Source organism: Hyperolius riggenbachi, chromosome 1 (genome assembly GCF_040937935.1).
Source record: "Hyperolius riggenbachi isolate aHypRig1 chromosome 1, aHypRig1.pri, whole genome shotgun sequence".
Lineage (NCBI taxonomy): Eukaryota > Metazoa > Chordata > Amphibia > Anura > Hyperoliidae > Hyperolius > Hyperolius riggenbachi.
In genome coordinates, this window is record NC_090646.1 from 637,276,633 (window position 1) to 637,290,145 (window position 13,513).

The 13,513-nt window shown below is 44.0% G+C and overlaps 1 long non-coding RNA gene across 2 annotated transcripts; it reads right to left on the reverse strand.

Moving 5' to 3' along the window:
- Positions 1-1,593: 1,593 nt before the first annotated feature.
- On the reverse strand, positions 1,594-11,827 carry LOC137560259 (uncharacterized). 2 transcript variants are annotated; one of them, XR_011029818.1, is made up of 2 exons: positions 11,664-11,827; positions 1,594-1,980 (listed from the first exon to the last, which is right to left on the reverse strand). It is a non-coding gene; the product is annotated as an uncharacterized lncRNA (long non-coding RNA). The 2 variants fall into 2 exon arrangements; XR_011029819.1 differs by lacking the exon at positions 11,664-11,827 and adding an exon at positions 5,454-5,552.
- Positions 11,828-13,513: the final 1,686 nt, after the last annotated feature.

Below are 13,513 nucleotides of genomic sequence, written 5' to 3' on the forward strand. Positions count from 1 at the left end.
AAAAAATTTATTATTTTTCAGTTTTCGGCTTTTATAGTTTTTAAATAATGCATGCTACTGTAATTAAAACCCATGAAATGTATTTGCCCATTTGTCCCGGTTATAAAACCGTTTAAATTATGTCCCTATCACAATGTTTGGCGCCAATATTTTATTTGGAAATAAAGGTGCATTTTTTTCAGTTTTGCGTCCATCCCTAATTAGAAGCCCATAGTTATTAAAGTAACAGCGTTATACCCTCTTGACATAAATATTTAAAAAGTTCAGTCCCTAAGGTAACTATTTATGTATTTTTTTTTTATTTATGTATTTTTTTTTTTAATTAAAAAAAAAAAAAATTGGGGAGTGTGGGAGGTAATGAGTTAGGGTGTAGTTTTACTATTTGGTCACAAGATGGCCACAGTGAGTTTTTGATTTTGCGACCTGCAAGCGTACAGGATGTACGCTTGCAGGAAGTTCAGGGAGGCTGGGCAACTTTTTTTTCACAATGATCGCACTGCTTCTCGTAGAAGCAGCTGATCATTGCTGGAGGCTTAGATCAACTAACGGGAAAGGTTTTTCCCGTTCATTGATCTCCGGGCGAGTGGGCGGCGGCGTGCACAAGCGCGGGGGCGCGCGGACGAGCGAGCTGGAGCACGGGAGTGGCGGGAGCGGCATCAGGTACGGATTTCTCCGTCCCTTGGTGGTAACGGGGTGGAAAAAGGGACGGAGAAATCCGTACCGCTGGGGGTAAAGTGGTTAAATATCAATGTAAAGATTAAATATTTCTATTTTTTTTTTTTTTTAATTTGTAAATAGTGATGGATGCAAAAAGGAAAAAATGCACCTTTATTTTCAAATAAAATATTTTCGCCATACATTATGATAGGGACATAATTTAAACGGTGTATTAACTGGGACAAATGGGCAAATACAATACATGAGTTTTAATTATGGAGGCATGTATTATTTTAAAACTATAATGGCTGAAAACTGAAAAATAATGAATTTTTTCAGTTTTTTTCTTATTCTTCCTGTTAAAATGCATTTACAGTAAAGGGGCTCTTAGCAAAATGTACCGCCCAAAGAAAGCCTAATTGATGGCGGAAAAAAACAAGATATAGATCAGTTCATTGTGATAAGTAGTGATAAAGTTATAGGCTAATGAATAGGAGGTGAACATTGCTCGGATGCATAAAGTGAAAACGACTGAGGGCTGAAGTGGTTAAAGTGAACCCGAGGTGAAAATAAACTGATGAGATAAACAATTATATTTATCCTCCTACTCCTAAAAATGACTTTTTAAGACATCCCAGTATTTTATTTTATATTTAAACATTTAGAAAGTAGATTGAATGTTTTGTTGTCTCTATTCAGTTGCAGCCTATTAAGTGTCCCTAAATGAAAATACATGAACTATATTGACCCTTTCTCCCTCCATCTGCTCTCAGAAATATGTAGAAAATGTATTTTGCCACAAAAAAACTTTTATGGTTGTAATTTGGTGATGTTTACTATATTCCTGACAAGGTTCTGACAAGACAGAAGCTGTCATTTCCAGCCTTAAAAATTAACTATTTCAGGCAGCAAAATAAAACAAGTAAAACACCCTGGTTATTAATATGTTTAGTACTGTACATACACATGTTTATTTCATCATGTCACATGTCGCCTCGGGTACACTTTAAAGTATGCAAAAATTAATTGCAGTGGCTGATGGAGCTTAGCGGGAACTTTATTTAATGCACGGCGGCATACTTAAGCAATGTTGTGCAGTTCAGCATAAATAATGTTTTTAATTAAGCAGCATTATGGAATCCCATCAACAAGACGGTCTAACAGTAGCTAATTAGTGTGATAATGGCGTTTGATAGCTTTGACACAAACACCATTGTCACACTCCACAGCTCCTGTAGTAAGCTGTATTCCCCTCGGAGGCCCCGGCGTTCCAGCCAGTCAGCTGACTCCGCTCAGGCGACGAGATCCGTCTTCTGCCGAAACCTGCAGCACAAATACGAGAGAAAATATTACTGAGATATATCTGCTGCAGCAACCACGAGGCAACGTGTACGAAACTGGAGAGAAAATAATGTACAAAGCAGTCATCGTAAAGTAATTGCATCAGGAATGACACCATTTCATCATTCTCTACATTATCATCAAACGCATGGCTGAGAACGTGATAGGCTGGGCTGGATTTTTGGAGAAGCCCCACAGGAGGTGCAATGCTGTAGTAGATAACACTACTGCCTTCCACCACTGTATCCCTGCTTCTATTATGGGCTAGGGCACCATCTGAATGGAGTTTGTATGTCCTGTGCATGTGTGGGTTTTCTCTATTTTCATCCCACATCCCGAAAACATACTAGCAAGATAGCTGGCTCCCCCCAAAATTGGCCTTAGAACACAAGAACTGTCATTGACATGACTCTGTACTCTGTAAAGTGCTGCAGAAGATGTCAGTGCTATAGAAATACATAATAATAATATAGTAAGACATATGAATATGGTAGGGATTAGATTGTGAGCTCCTCTGAGGGCAGTTAGCATAGCTCCCAACTGTCCCTCTTTTGGAAGGACAGTCCCTCTTTGGGAGCCCTGTCCCCCTGTCCCTCTTCATTTGTCCCTCTTTCAGGACTTTGTCCCTCTTTCTATGTATATATATATATATATATATATATATATATATATTTCTCTACTAGAAAAATGTGTTTGATTGACTTGATAAACGCTATTCCCATCCTCTAAATTGATATATTACTCATTTTAAAATATTAATATGAAGGAAAATGACCCAGGATAGAAAGGATCAGTGTGGTTTGAATTATAAAACAACATATTTTTCTTATGAAATCTATATGGTATGCGTGATTAGGGGAGTGATGGGGGCGCGCGTGATCAGGAGTGTGGCAGGGGCATGTCTTAAAGCCAATGGGTACCGCTATAAAAAAAAAAGTCAGATACTCACCTAAGGAGAGGGAAGGCTCGGTCCTAATGAGCCTTCCCTCTCCTCTCCCGGTGCCCTCAGTGCTGCGCTGGCTCCCCCGTTCGCGTCCGCTGCCGCAGGGACTTCGGAGGTCTTCGGGAGCACTCGGGCTTCCGAAGACGGGCCGCTCCATACTACGTACGCGCGAGCGCGTCATAGAGGGCGCTCGCGCATGCGTAGTATGGAGCGGCCCCGTCCTCGGGAGCCCGAGTGCTCCCAAAGGCTTCCGAAAGCTCACTTCGGCATGCGGAAGTGGCAGTATTTGACCGAACTGGTCGAATACTGCCACGGGGGATCCTGCGCGGGACCGGGAGAGGAGAGGTTCATTAGGAGAGAGCCTTCCCTCTCCTTAGGTGAGTATCTGACTTTTTATTTTTTTAAACGGTAAACATTCACTTTAAGTGTCCCTCTTTCTCATCTCAAAACGTTGGGAGGTATGTGACTATGTACTCTGTAAAGTGCTGCAGAAGATGTCAGTGCTTTAGAAACACACAATAATAATATGGTAAGACATATGACTATGGTAGGGATTAGATTGTGAGCTCCTCTGAGGACAGTTAGTGACGTGACTATGTACTCTGTAAAGTGCTGCGGACCATTACAGCGCTATATAAATATACCAGAATAATGGGTCGGGCTGGACATGGATTAGTTCACATAAAATTGATCCAACTTAAAACATCCATATCTGGTGCTAGAGCTGAGAGAGGGGTAGTTTCCTGGGACACAGAATCACTTTCATATAATCAGAGTTAGGGATTAGATTCCCCCTTCATGTCCCCACTCACCAAATGTAGCAGCCGGATTGGGCCAGTTATTGCATCTGGAGGTATTGGCCACCTCACAGCCTCTCGACCAGGTCACCGTCACTCTCCAATCAGCAGGTCCATTCACCAGCAGCCGTTAGCAGTATCCACCCAAAATGTAAAAATACAAAACGCTGACCAGTGGCGTAGCTAAGGAGATATGGGCCCCGGTGCAAGTTTTATATTGAGGCCCCCAAACCCTCTATACATAACTATTGATACGGCTCACCAAAACCTGCCAATGGCAACTACAGTACCAGAGGTGCAAGAAGGGGATGGGGGACAGCTTGTTAATGATTACTACCGCTCAAAGTATCTATAGAAATGATTATTATGAGCACAGGACCAACAGAGAGCTAATACTGCAGTTGAGGAAGGGCCCTTTCAGGGCCCTTTCTGGCCCAATGGCCCCGATGGAGTTGCAACCTCTGCAACCCCTATTGCTACGCCCCTGCACATTACTGCCTATGGCGGTGCATGCTGCGTCCAAATTTCCAGCGCATTTTTGCCTGACATGGCTAGTGTAGCTGGAGTGGAAAAGGTTATCTGGTTTATTACATTGTTGGCTGCAAAGCGGATTTAATTTAAAACTATCTTCCTCTTTTAGTTTGTAGCCACCTGAAAATTTTCAAAGTTGTCACACTTCTTCGCAACTAAAGGTGGCCATAAATTGTCAGATGGCCAGCAGATCCCCCATAAGATAGATCCCTCCCTGATGAAATCTAATCAGAGATGGAACAATTACCTTCCCACACACTGGACACCAATTTCCGATAGATTTTGATTAGCTCATGGTGAGCGCAGCTCACCTATCCACCATGCGCCTCCTCTAGGGTCTTCTTTCCATTGTGGGGGGTGTCTGTTCCCGTGAATCCATCTCATGTACTTGACCAGTGCTGGATTTACCATAAGGTACTGTTGGCACTTCCCTACAGGCGTTGGATGATGGAAAGGCAGCTCAAAAGCCATGAAACTGGGAGATAAGAGTAAAACTTTGCTGATGGTCAATAGATTAGTGCAGGGGTTCCTAAAGGATTATCAATGGCTCCTGCTCTGTGTAGCTAAATATTTTTAGCAGGCTGGTATTTTTCAGGCTTAAAACTGAGAATGGTTGTCATGGTTGCAGGAATGTCCCATGGTTGGATATTCTTAGCTGGCTGCAAGCTGAAATGGACAGAATATTTTTAGTAATGCTGAAAAACAACTCGTGCAGCTTGGATGTAGATTTCCCTTTAAGACGTGCTGCTCAAACTTATTATATAAAATAGCATCGGAGATCAGAGGCAGAATAAAAGATAACATGTTGTTAAGCCACCGTTGTGAGATGTATCCGCAGAGAGGCTTGTCAGCGTCAGAAGCGAGACTTCAGCTGTGATGGAGGCACAAGAACAAGTCTCATCTCCCAGCAGGTACAGCTTGTTACTGACAGACGAAGCAGATGTCAGGAGCAGTCATGTGATTGACAGGTCCTCTTCGCCCAGCGTTCTGGCACAGAGGAGCAGATGTACACTTCTACAGGGGAAAAATAGTCTGCTTGCACCTAATGCTAACAGCAAATCATCACTCGTTCTCCCAGAATTCTAGCTCAGACACAAATCAATCTACCGCTAGTACAGCAGCATTTTGTTACACTTCCTTAAAGGACAACTAAACCCAAAACTGAATAATGAAAATTCTAATACCTGTCAGTTTGATACATGAATAGAAACAGTGCAGAGAAGTTTAATGTTGGGAATACACAATTAGACTTTTCAGCAGATTTACTGTTCGATCGATTTTCCGATCGTTTTTCCGATCGATTTCCATTCACTTCTATGAGAATCCCAACTATCCATTTTCAGAGAGTCAGTCCCTCTTTGGGAATCAAATCCCTCTGCCCCCCCCCCCCCTCCCCTTTATTGCTCATTTGTCCCTCTTTCAGGACTGGTGTACAGATGTAAATATATGTATTTTTCTACTGAAAAATGTGTTTAATTGACTTTAAACTTTATTCCCAAATCCCATCCCTTAAATTGATATATTTCTTATTTTCAAATTTTAAAGGGAAGGTTCAGGGAGGGGTTGAAAAAAATAAAAATCCCTATCCACTTACCTGGGGCTTCCTCCAGCCCGTGGCAGGCAGGAGGTGCCCTCGCCGCCGCTCCGCAGGCTCCCAGTCGTCTCCGGCGGCCGACCCGACCTGGCCAGGCCGGCTGCCAGGTCGGGCTCTTCTGCGCTCCAACGACGAGCTCTTCTGCGTCCCACGCGGGAGCGCTGATGTCATCGGACGTCACCCGGGCTGTACTGCGCAGGCGCAGAACTACTGAGCCTGCGCAGTACAGCCCGGAGGACGTCCGATGACGTCAGCGCGCCCCCGTGAGGCGCAGATTGGAGCACAGAAGAGCCCGACCTGGCAGCCGGCCTTGCCAGGTCGGGTCGGCCACTGGAGACCACCGGGAGTGGCAGCGAGGGCACCTCCTGCCTGCCACGGGCTGGAGGAAGCCCCAGGTAAGTGGATATGTATTTTTATTTTTTTCAACCTCTCCCTGAACCTTCCCTTTAATATAAAGGATAATGAAGCAAGATAGAAAGGACCAATGTAATGGTACCATTTTTTCACCAAATGCAATCTTTTCATGTGATTTGAAGGCAATCGATAAGGAACGATTCTTTGGTCGATTGCTTAATAGAATAAAATCTATCCGAAAGTTGGATTTTATGACCAAATATGAAGAAAGAATCGTTCAGTAAATGTGAACAATCAATAACTGCCTTCCACTTAGTTACGATTGTTCAAATCGCATTGAGAGATCGCATTTAGTGAAAAATTGTACCCTTAATGGGCAAAGGTGGCTACTAACAATCCAATTTCTAGCGAAAAATCGTTTGAGCGATCAGAGCGATCAGATAATTCTGATTGGAAGAAAAATAGTTCACTACACCATCAATGAACCAATCTTTGCTTCCTTTCACAGCCAACAAGAAAATACAAATTTTGGTTTGAACAAAATCCAGTCGAACGATATTTTTATAATCGTTTGTAATTAATTGTGCACATCAATGGAGATTATTTACAACCAATCCGATCAGAATTTCTGATCGCTTGAACGATTTTTCGCTAGATATTGGACCGTTAGGGGCCACCTTTAGACGTGGGCACTTTTACACGCGGCCACGCATGCACAGAAGCGCCAACCCGCTGAAGGGAGGGTGAGATTTATGGGCAGCCAGCAGGATAACGGAGAGCACCGAACCTGTGGCGAGGGACCCAGAGGACTTCTAGGGGCTAAAACAACCCCCAGGTAAGTAATGGTTGCTGCTCTTATTCACCTCGTCTCTTGTTTAAAAGAAAATAAATAATGCAGCCTTCTATCCTTCTCAGGTCAGTTGTCCTTTAAAGAGGAACTGTCGCAAAAATCTAAAAATTTAAAACACATACAAATAAGAAGTACATTTCTCCCAGAGTAAAATGAGTCATACATTACTTTTTTCCTATGTTGCTGTCACTTACAGTAGGTAGTAGAAATGTGACATTACCAACAGGTTTTGGACTAGCCCAGCTTCTCATAGTTAAGTTCTCAAGGATTTCTTTATTTTTAAAAGCACTTAGTGAATGGCAGTTGCTTCGTCCAACTGCCAAAATAGTGTGCAGGGAGGCTGGCCAGCATCTTTGTATAAATCTTTTTCAGGGAATGTCTTCATAAAGAATAAAGGCCATGCTGAGACTCCCCTATGGAGAGATGGGCTAGTCCAAAATCTGTTGGTTATGTCAGATTTCTCCTACCTACTGTAAGTGACAGCAACATAGCAGAAAAGTAATTTATGGCTCATTTTACTCTGGGAGAAACGTACTTTTTATTTGTATGTGTTTAGATTTTCGCGACAGTTTCTCTTTAAGGCCACTTTTCCACAGATAGCTGAACTGCTTATTTGTTACATGCAACCATATGGAAGCTTTCGATAACACCTGTGTCACGTTTGACCACGGTGGAGTTACCCAGAGGCAGAAAAGTCTCATGTCGCTTCTGAGCATGGCATGTTCAAATGCAACTCCATCTGTCCACCGTCAGTGCTGGAGCAGTGCAAGCTTCCAGCCAGTGGGCAGGAGCAGCTGACAGGCACTGAATCCACCCCCTTCAGCTGTTCATGGAAAAAAGAGGCCATCAGAAAATGGAAATTTGCATTATTAGTGCTATTAGCTACCGGTGTAACTCAAAATCATCAATGCTGTCTAAAAAATATCTAATAATATTTTTTTAAATTATTCAAAGATCCAGCTTCATATCCCCAATAGTGCTTCCTAATACCCCACATAATATGGGCAGCGCTGGGTCCCTGGTTTGAACCCCAGCCACTATCTGCAAGGAGTCTGTATGTTCTCATTGTGTCTGTGTGGGTTTCCTCCAGGGACTCCGTTTTCCTCCCACATCCCAAAAACATACAGATAAGTTAATTGGCCTCCCCCTTAATTGCAGTGAAAAATTGTCAGTGCTCATAATCAGGCAACTGAAATGACTACCAACAGAGGTATGCAGGGCCCCCTACACACCTTGAATTCAAAACAGATACAAACTATGCACTAAACCCTAAATTAGATAAATTGAATGCAAACTGATACACCTGAATAAGTAGCCATAAGTAGACTTACATTTTTGTACAACATTGCCATTTCCTACTGTTCCCCCTAAATTGGCCCTAGACTATGATGCATACTCTACCAGGGCTGGATTTAGGCCAAGGCCACCTAGGCTATGGCCTAGGGCACCACAGGAGCAAGGGCACCAAAGCAGCAGGCTAAACTGGTGCAGCAGGGAGATCAGTACTCTACCGCTAGACGCCTGTGCAGCGGCCACCTTGCTCTCTGTGCATGTTTGCATTGTGGCCGGCGGCTATGGACTTGGGCAGCATTGGAGATGGAAAGGAAGAGGAAGCTTCTGCATTGGAGACGAGCGGAGAAATAGGTGACACTGATGGCTGCTGTGGTGTGAAGGCGAGCTGATCACTTATTCTGAAAGGGGGGGGGGTGGAGAAAAGGAGGGATTAAGGGAGTCCTCTGGCTACCTATACTGGAGGTGAAAGGGGGGAGGGGTCATCTGCTTACCTATACTTGAGGGAAGGGGGGAGAGGGGTCATCTGGCTACTTATACTGAAGGGAAGAGGGGAGGAGCCATCTCGCTACCTATACTGAAGGGGGGCAGCTCTGGTGACAGTGGCCTTGGGCAGTAAAGAGTACAAATCCAGCCCTGTACCCTACACGATACATACGTAGACATATGACTATGGATTTTACATATTAGATTGTGAGCTCCTCTGAGGGACAGTTAGTGACAACAAGACATGGATGTTTCCTTTTAGATTTAGACAATCCCAGTTGCTTGTCCGTCCTGCTGATCTCTTTGGCTGCACACCAGAGCGATATGATTTTCTCCCAAATGCAAACGCGGGTCCTGCAGCATTTCTGCACTTTTCTGAGGCGATTCATCCTCAATGTTAAGTAATAAGTATAGGAAAGTGTAAAATCACTCTAAAAAGCGCTAGATCAGAGCCATTTTCTAAGCCTCTTTGTTAAATAAAAACAATACACTAGCAGCTGTACCGTACATAAAAAAAATGCTACACAAAAACGATCCAAAAATTGCTAGGTATTAATAGAAAATCGCTAGGCACATGCCTAGAATCGCCACTTCAAAAAGTGCTGAGCTAGCGCTATTTGGTGTGCACTGGCCCTCAACGTGGGACCTGTCTCTCCGCAGCTAACAAGCATCCGGCTGGGAGCTCCAGACAGGTGGAGAATTCACCACCTTCAGCCTCCTGTGTGAAAGAGGCCTACAGCCTGGTACACACCTTCAATTTTGATTGCACACTGATTTGCCACTTTTACCACCTCCGTGTAGTATGAGGGCCAAGAGGTTTTGAACACTATTAGCATATTATGTCGGTAAGCTCTCATACTGCATGGAGGGGGTACAATTGGTTAATCATAACTGAAAGTGTGTACCAGGCTTAAAGGAAACCAGAGCTGACTTAAAGCGGAACTGTAAAGAGTTTTTAAACACATTGTTTCACTTACCTGGGGCTTCCACAAGCCCCCAGCAGCTGTCCTGTCCCGCGCCGGTCCTGCCCGAGCTGTGTTCTCCCGCCGCCAGCTACTTTCAGTTTCGCCGCTGGGCCACTGTGCCTGCCCGGCTCTGGCCACGCGTATCCTCACTTCGCGTCCCCTGCTATTGCAAAGGGGAACGAGATGAAAAGATACGCTTGGCAGGGCTGCGCTGGCGTCGACTTAGAAGTCTACAGCATGGCGGCGGGAGAACGGAGGCTCGGGCAGGACCGGCGCGGGACAGGACGGCTGCTGGGGGCTTGCAGAAGCCCCAGGTAAGTGAAACTATGTGTGTAAAAACTCTTTACAGTTCCGCTTTAAGCGAAATGTTTTATAAATACCTGTGGCTTCCTCCAACCCTGTCCTCACGGATCTCTCCCACGCTGCCGTCCTCCGCTTTCTCCTGCGTCGGTACCGGGTCCTATAACATCCTCTAGTCGTGGCCAGTCTGGCGCAGACTGGCCGCAACTGCAGGAAGTTATGGGACCCGGTACCGACGCAGGAGAAGGCAGAGGACGGCGGCGTGGGAGCGATCCGTGAGGACAGGGCTGGAGGAAGCCCCAGGTATTTATAAAACATTTAGCTTAAGTCAGCTCTGGTACACTTTATGTTAGGCCCGTTATATTATTTCAAGTAAGGACTGGTGAACACAAAGAGCGCCTCTGAGCGCTTTTAAAATCGGTAGCGCTTCGAAAAGTACAAGGCTAATGTATTTCTATGTATTAACACCAGAGCGATTCGGTTCACACTGCAGCCCAGGTCCTGCAGCATTTTGGAGGCAATTACACCTCAATGCAAAGTATAGGAAAAGTGGAAAATCGCTCTTAAAAGCGCTGAACAGAATGATTTTCCTAGCATTTTTTTTTTTAATAAGCTGATCACTTCCACCTCAAAGCGTACTTCTGCTCAATTCTTTCGCTCCAGAAATCGATTCACATTGATTCAAAATCGATAGGAAAACGCCGGGAATCGCTTAGGAAAATCGTTTCAAAAACGCAAGCGATTACGCCTAGCGATTTTTGAGGTGCACTACCCAAAAAAAGTGAATACAGTAGGCCGGCTTTACAAAGGCATCTCCAGGTCAGAAACTCTTTGAAGTCTTCCTGTGTTGTCATTAGTATTATTATTAAATATTTATATAGCACTGACAACTTCCGCAGCACTTTACAGAGTACATAGCCTTGTCAATAACTATATGTCATTGTGTGTTGTGCAGTAATGTGTCATGAATCAGGCCAAATATCCAGCCCCAGCTAATAAATAGTTTGATAAATGAATAAACAGAAACGTAAATCATCCAAGGATGTTTTAAGCCTAAAATGTATTGTGTCGTTTTTCTTCTCAGGTATACAGGATGCAGAAATATATATGTATATTAATTAAAGGAATACATTATTTCTTATTGGTTTGCTTGTTGTGTTTCAAAATAGAACATTACAATTACAATTTAACTCTGAAATTTATAAAGTAGCTTCTATACAGTCGGAATTGAATAAACCATACTGGTCCTCATTGTACGGGTTATTTTGTGTTAATACAGTAGAGCGCCCACATCTTCCACAGTGCTTTAAAGAGTGTATATGTATGTATAGTCTTGTCACTTACTGTCTCTCAGACTCTCAGAGGAGCTGACAATCTAATCCCAACCATAGTCATATGCCCATTGCAGTCTAGGACCAATTTTAGGTTAAAGCTAATTATTTGTCTGTATATTTTTAGTATATAGGAGGAAATTGGAGTGGATTAACATAATATGATAACAGAATATTAAATTATGTTTTGAGGCATGCTTTCTTAAAAGAGAAGCGCCGCTCACCTTATAAAGTTAGATGCTGATGGAGGTGCTGCTGGTGTCATTAGATGCTGCTAGGGCCGGCCAGGAGTTACTGCTGGTTTCATTAGATGCTGATGGAGGTGCTGCTGGTGTCAGTCCCCTTCCTGAGTGAAGCAGAACAGGAAGTGCTCCCTCTGCCTTTATGCAAAGCTCAACTTTTAAGTAAACAAGCCCTGCTCTTTCTGATAAGTCACATTAAAATATTGATTAACAGACTGGTCTTGCATTGGAGTGACCCACCACTGGTCAAAGAGTGACATTTGTCTCCAGCACATGTCAGGAGCAGGTTCTGCAGGTTTTCAGAGGCTAAATTGCACAATAAATAAATTACACTTTAAGTATACATTTTTTGTGGGAATTAAAATGTTTTTTCAGTGGTGTGGCTAGGTATTAGAACCTCTTTTTTGGTAGCAGGAAAAAAGGGCACAGGACAAGGATGGACGAAAAGGCCGCACCATAGATTTAATGCAATTATCGTTCATACGGCTAAAAAAGCAGAAAAAGGGCGCTGCGAAAAATAACGTTAACATTAGAACATTATAGTTTTTGAAGTAGTTATCGTTTCTGAAGCTTGCAACATTATAGTTTTTGTCATATTATTTTGCTTATACAGTATGTACAGATTTTACGTTATCAAAGATATTATCGCTTCTATGTGTAAAATGGTGCTTTTGCAGAGGGAGTGGTTAGGGTTAGGCACCACCCGGGCTGCGGTTAGTTTTAGGCAACACCAGGGGGGTGGTTAGGGTTAGGCACCATCCGGGCAGCGGTTAGTTTTAGGCAACACCAGGGGGGTGCTTAGGGTTAGGCACCACCCGGGCGGCGGTTAGTTTTAGGCAACACCAGGGGGGTGGTTAGGGTTAGGCACCACCCGGGCGGCGGTTAGTTTTAGGCAACACCCGGGGGGTGGTTAGGGTTATGCACCACCCAGGTGGCGGTTAGTTTTAGGTAACACCAGTGAGGCGGGGGTTAGGCACCACCAGGGGGGTGATTAGGGTGAGGCACCACCGGGGGGTGGTTGGGGTTAGGCACCACCGGGGGGTAATTAGGGTTAGGCGCCACCAGGGGAGTGGTTAGTTTTAGGCACCACCAGGGGAGGGTTCTGTGTGAGAGTAGGTTTGGATTAAGCTGTATTGTTGAATTACATAATGATTTGTAACGTTAATATCGTTTCGTTATTATTTCCTGTCTGTTTTAACAACAGTAATTAGCGTTAACAAAGTTTGACAACGATGTTTTTCATTATCAGATTTCGTTATCCACACGTGCCATTTCGTTATCAAGCCAAGCCCTTTTTTCACTGGGCCCTTTTTTTATGCACGCTTTTTTCGTACTTTTTGATCAGGTCCAGATTTATATCACAGAAGCCTACAGGCACAGATGTGATGGCAACCTAAACTTTGCTCTCCACAAATCCATAAACCACCGTCGAACAACACCGCATGTATGCTGGCTCGCCCAGCTGTCACCAGTGTCCCCTACATCCCCTGCCTGGCATAGGTAGCCATGTTTGTCTTTTAGTATTAGGTAGCTAGAGGAACCTCAGTATTAAGTAGCTAGAGAGGTGCCCCGAAGTATTAGGTAGCTAGGGGTGCATCCGGAAGAAGGGATATCTCGTTAATTGAATGCCGAGAGACGGATGATTAACCTCTCATTTACACTCGCGACTCTGCAAGAAGAAGGACAGAAGCGCTAGGGGAGGAGGTGAGACGCCTTTTCATCATAAGGCGCCTGTAGACATGTGCCTACAGTGCCTTATGGTGAATACGACCCTTTTTTTTGTGGGCTCTGTGTTCACATCTGTGAGATTTTTGATTCTTTTCCTATCCAAA